The sequence below is a fragment of the Salvelinus alpinus genome, chromosome 10 (assembly GCF_045679555.1).
Source record: "Salvelinus alpinus chromosome 10, SLU_Salpinus.1, whole genome shotgun sequence".
In the NCBI taxonomy this organism is placed as follows: Eukaryota; Metazoa; Chordata; class Actinopteri; order Salmoniformes; family Salmonidae; genus Salvelinus; species Salvelinus alpinus.
Genome location: NC_092095.1, coordinates 50,922,005 through 50,928,274, shown reverse-complemented (window position 1 = coordinate 50,928,274; position 6,270 = coordinate 50,922,005). Strand labels below are relative to the sequence as shown.

General features: G+C 44.9%; 1 pseudogene; it reads left to right on the top strand.

Moving 5' to 3' along the window:
- Nucleotides 1-419: 419 nt before the first annotated feature.
- LOC139532938 (steryl-sulfatase-like) lies at nucleotides 420-6,270 on the top strand (annotated as a pseudogene).

Genomic DNA, 6,270 nt, shown 5'->3' with positions numbered 1-6,270 from the left:
AGCCATGAGGTCGAAGTAATCCAAGACAGGATTGTGTCGAGGCACAATTCTGGGGAAGGGTACCAAAACATTTCTGCAGTATTGAAGGTCCCCAAGAACACAGTGGCCTCCATCATTCTTAATTGGAAGAAGTTTGGAACCACCAAGACTCTTCCTAAAGCTGGCCGCCCGACCAAACTGAGCAATCGGGGGAGAAGGGCCTTGGTCAGGGAGGTGACCAAGAACCCGATGGTCACTCTAACAGAGCTCCGGAGTTCCTCTGTGGAGATGGGAGAATCTTCCAGAAGGACAACCATTTCTGCAGCACTCCACCAATCAGGCCTTTATGGTAGAGTGGCCAGATGGAAGCCACTCCTCAGTAAAAGGCACATGACAGCCAGCTTGGAGTTTGCCAAAAGGCACCTAAAGACTATCAGACCATGAGAAACAAGAAACAAGGAAACCTGGTACCCCTACGGTGAAGCATGGTGGTGACAGCATCATGCTGTGGGGATGTTTTTCAGCAGCAGGGACTGAGAGTCTAGTCAGGATTGAGGGAAAGATTAACGGAGCAAAGTACAGAGAGATCCTTAATGAAAACCTGCTCTCAGGACCTCACCTTCCAACAGGACAGCGACCCTAAGCACATAGCCAAGACAATGCAGGAGTGGCTTCGGGACAAGTCTTGAATGTCCTTGAGTGGCCCAGCCAGAGCCCGGACTTTAACCTGATCTAACATCTCTGGAGAGATCTGAAAATAGCTGAGCAGCGACACTCCCCATCCAACTTGACAGAGGTTGAGAGGATCTGCAGAGAAGAATGGGAGAAACTCCCTAAATACAGGTGTGCCAAGCTTGTAGCATCATACCCAAGAAGACTCGAGGCTGTAATCGCTGACAAAGGTGCTTCAACAAAGTACTGAGTAAAGGGTCTGAATACTTATGTGATATTTTTGTATTTTATTTTTTATACATTTAAAAAATATATATTTAAAAAAAAACTATGTGCATTATGATGTATTGTGTGTAGATTGATCAGGGAACAAAATATTTAACCAATTTTAGAATAAGCAGTCTGAATACTTTCCGAATTGAATGTGTATATATATATGAGTAAGCTCTGTCAAGAATCCAGTGTATAGACAGTGAGACAACTGAAATACAATGTACAGTAGGAGAAATTCATATTATGATGTGCTTCGTCAGTGATAAAGTATTTAAATAGACAGTGTGAAATGGGAAGTGACCAGTGGTTCTGTGTGTGTGTGTGTGTGTGTGTGTGTGTGTGTGTGTGTGTGTGTGTGTGTGTGTGTGTGTGTGTGTGTGTGTGTGTGTGTGTGTGTGTGTGTGTGTGTGTGTGTGTGTGTGTGTGTGCGTGCATCACCATCAAAATGAAGTCCCCATGGATCCCATGCTGTCTTGGTCTACTGTTGTTGTTTGACGTGTGCTATGCCTTGAATGATGACAAAAATGTACATCCTCGGAAGACAACATTCTATTCTGTTCTTTTTATTCTGACTTCTAATTTTTGCTGTGCTCTCTGCTCACCTTTTAAAACACGACTAAAACGTATCCTTCCAGATGATGAGCCCAGCTGGGTGGTAATGTGTTGTGTTGTTGTGTCTACAGGACCCCCAACATCGACATGCTGGCTCAGGAGGGGGTGAGGCTGACGCAGCATATCGCTGCTGCCCCCCCCTCTGTACGCCCAGCAGGGCAGCCTTCCTGATGGGCCGATACCCGATACGATCTGGTGAGGCGAGTCATAAACATAAAATCAAATGTTATAAGTCACATGCGCCGAACGGGCGCAGACTTTACTGTGAAATGGTAAAAATAGTAACACAATAGCAATAAAATATACTACACAACAACAACAAGAGCTCAATGTGTAGCCTATCCTCCTGGGGTTTGACACAAAGCTTTGCCTAGTACTATAATCACTTAACAGATCACTAGGTAGTATTGATAGGCCTAACTAGTATTATGTGGTGTTAGGGATGCATTAGTTAGGCTATGTGGAGAGGACAGTTCATAGAACAGAATAAATAGCATGTTGACCACAATGCAGCAGGATGAAAAGTACATCATCATTCCACTGTATAATGTTATACTTTGTTACTCTCCCCACTTTGTGATTTCACATCAGTTTTTGATCCTATTTTTGTCTTGGACAGTTAGGGGGTGTATATCATCTCTGCTGCGTCTGGCGGTCTTCCCAGTGAAGAAGTCACCTTTGCCAAGGCCACCAAACGACAGGGCTACGAGACTGCTCTCATAGGTGAGCCAAAGTCCTCTCCTTTGCTACTATGTCAAGCGTCTTTAGGTCCATGGAAAACTCTACGTATAACCCATTTATTATCGTCATGAGTACGTATCAATACACTTTGGGAATAGGGAACACGCAGAAGCAGTGGCAGTTAATTTGATTGGTTGCAGCGATGTGTCTGTTTTGTTGTTTGAAGGTTTTTTTTCAATTCTGACTGTATAGCTACATGATTGATTTGAACTGTATAATAGCTTTCATACTCATTATTGGCTTTTCAATGGTTGTACAGACAAAGTACATTTACATGTGAGTTGACATTCAAGGTCTTGTTCTTTGATATGCAACATGCCTCACAGGCTTTTCAGTAACCCATGTTGACGTATTATTAAATGGAATCATTTTCGTCATCAGCCTTTTTTCTCCACTGCTGAAAACACTTTATGTGTTGTCTTCCAAGGTCGTTGTGCTTTGAAGATGCCTGAATTTGCCAGTTTATATGGTCCGTCACCTGGCCCCTTCTCTCCACTGTAGAAAAATGGCACCTTGGTCTTAACTGTGAGAGGAACGACGACTACTGTCACCACGCCAGTGCGCACGGCTTCGACCCCTTCTACGGTATAACCCTGACCAACCTACGTGACTGTCAGCTCGGCCACGGCTCCGTCTTTACCAATGTCCAAGCACAAATACCCTTCAAGGTGATGTACAGTATACAATACATGTCGACGACGTACACTATTTTGGTTTAACCTTTTAAATTGTTGGGAGCGTGTATAGAGTGTCTTCTCCATCTGCATTGCTTGCTGTTTGGGGTTTTAAGCTGGGTTTCTGTAATGGCACTTTGTGACATCTGCTGATGTAAAAAGGGCTTTCTAAATACATTAGATTTGTCTACAGTTTACTCTCCATTCGCCAGCACCTCTACAGCTGTTTTGGGGTGTGCTTCAGCTCGTGCTTTTTACTACAGTGTTGCGTTGAGTATTTTAACTTTTATTTATGTATCCTGATGTAGCATGCGGTCCCGGATCTGTTTATGCTCTTGCCAACTCCATTGCTGTCATTGTCAAGCCAAACAAAGTGATAAGGAGTTGGCATGATGGCATAAACAGACTGGTAACCAGACTAGTTTTAATGTTGTTTGTTGTATGTACTTTGTTTGACCTTTTAGCTAATAAAGAAAATTGTCCCTCAGGGATATAGGATAGTAAATATTCTCAACTCTACCCTACAAGACCCTGGGAGTGGGTGTGGCTACAGTGACCCTCCTGCATGCGCGGGGCGTGGTCACCGCGTGGAGGAAGCTGGTGCTGAGTGTGGCGGCGTTGGTGGGCGCCGCGGCGGCCATCTTTGGTACGTTCGTTGCCACGTTCCCCGACTTTAGCTGCTTTCTAATGAGGAACCGGGAGGTGGTCGAGCAGCCGTATGTCTCAGAGAACCTGACCCAGAGAATGACAGATGAAGCACTGAACTTTTGAGAAAGGTGTGTTGAGTTTTTTTATTTATATTTTTTATTTATATTTGGTGACCTAGGTGATTGTGTCTGTAAAATGAAAGCATACTGTACACGGTAGTTTCCATTGTTGTCATACAATTATTTTCTTCCATTTACACTGTGTGTGTTGACTATTTTGACAGGAACTCTGCACTACACTTCCTGTTGTTCTTCTCCTTCATCCAAGTGCACACGGCCATGTTTGCATTAACCAGCCTTCCAGGGGACCAGTCAGCACGGTATCTATGGAAACGCCATCCAGGAAGTAGACTGGAGTGTAGGTAAGACTTGATATTTACTCTATATTGCTGTATGGTTTTCTTTTTTATGTCCATAAGGTTGGAAGATTTGAAATGTCCACACTAATTATATTTGAAAGGTTGGAAGATTTGATTGGATTTGACCTATTATGTCCTGTTTCATAACATCTATTCGTAGGTCAGCTCATGCAGACTCTGGACCGGTTGAACCTGAGGGAGAACACACTGGTTTACCTGACCTCAGACCAGCTGGCGCACCTTGAGGAGATCTCAGTCCGGGGGGAGGTGCACAGAGGCTGGAATGGCATATAGAAAGGTACAGTCTGTAACAGCTTCAAAAGAACAGGTCAACAGAGGCCGAACAGCCAGATGTCGAATTTTCGGTTAGGAGTAAAAATACTCAACCTAGAAGTGCAGGTGCAGAGAGGCTTTAGTTTGCATCTGCGGTGGTTTAGTAGGGTATATTAATAGGAATGTAAATGGGAAGTCAGAACCAGTCAATGTATAGAATAGAATAATAGATTACTAGATAAATTGCTCAGATTATCTAAATGTCCTCATGCTTAAGAGACGAGACGTTTCCATGAAAGGTTCTGGTAAGCCTTATATTTCGGGTCGAGTGATAAAGGACTTCCCCTATTCTCAGTCCTCAGAAAGTGCCTCGATCTGTCTCCGAGCAGTAGGGAAATCCGCCAACTGGGAGGGGGGGGGGGATCCGAGTTCCAGGACTGCTCCGTTGGACTGGGATGTTACCTGCAGGGAAAGACATTGATGAACCCACCAGCAACATGGACATCTTCCCTACTGCGGTGAAGTTAGCCGGAGGGACGGCACTGGGGGACAGGTGAGTGCTGTGAAATTGCTGAGGTCTGAGGGGCATTGTTTGTTCAAGTACTTCTATTCCTATGGTTAAGTCCAAAGCACTAGAAGGGTTTTCTAGCAGCCTCGTCTGTCAGTCAAAACTACAGCGTTTGGAATCTAGGTCACCATAGAAATGATATGCACTCTCAGTGCTCTGAATCACCCCCTAACTAGAGACATTATATTCACAATAGGTGTCAAAAGGGACCTGCTAGAAAAAATCTCAGCTAATGAAAAAGCGGATCAGGCTGATCTAAACCTTTGATCAAAGGTTTTCAAGGGCCTTTGAGGTCTCTCTGCCTACGCAAAGGATCATTCCTACAGCATGCTCCATTTCTGTCTCGGAGATCATTTATTGTGTGTGTGTGTGTGTTTGTGTGCGTCTTCTCTTCCTAGAGTGATAAACGGTCATGACCTCATGCCCCTGCTGCAGGGGAAAGTTGAGAGATCAAAGCACGAGTTTCTCTTCCGTTACTGTGACGCCTACCTCAACGCTGTCAGGTGGCAGCCTCCCAACAGTAAGTCCACATTTCCAATGTAATGGTTTTAAGAATGCAATTGAATTACTGTAACAGTGCTGCGAATTATGATTAAGAATTCCAATGTTTTTTGTAAGCAAGTTAACTTGAAACGTAAACTACTGTGGTGGTTGTAATTCATTGTAAATCTTTAAGGTTATTCAAAATGGAAGGTGTTCTTTTTCACTCTGGACTTCTACCCCGAGAACGGGACAGCCTGCATGCATACCCATGCCTGTTTCTGCACCGCATCCTACGTGACCTACCATGACCCCCCTTTGCTCTTTGACCTCTCCCGCGACCCCCTCGGAGACCACGCCCCTGACCCCAGACACGGAACCCGCCTTCCACTCGGTTGTGGAGGAGATCCGGGTTGCAGTGGCCGTCCATAAGGAGTCCATCACCCCCGTTAGGGACCAGCTCGCCCCGGGACACCTCCTAAGGAAGCCTTGGCTGCAGCCCTGCTGCTCCTCCCTTTCCCAGCTCTGCAGGTATGAGAGAGATGGTGGGAGAGACAGCCACCGGAGCACTGCAGCGGCAGACTCTCCACAGGACCAGCACATCATTGCTTAACACTGCGGGGAGGGTAACGTAGGAACCCAGAACCAATCTTTTAGTATGTATGTAAACAAAATCTGAGAGACAAACGGCAGGGAAAATACCCCCATTTTAACTGGACTTGTTGGTAGAAGTAACCTGGATCTACTTTACATGTGTGGGTGACCTCTCTGGGTGATCCATAATAACAGACTTTTTAGTATTTGTCCTCTCAGGAACACCTCCAGTAAAATATACAGTAAATTGTGTCACCTACGCTTGCTCCCTGAGGGGTTTATGCAGATGCTGCTATTTGGACTAACATGTAATTTTAAAGCAATTTGTGACAAATGTA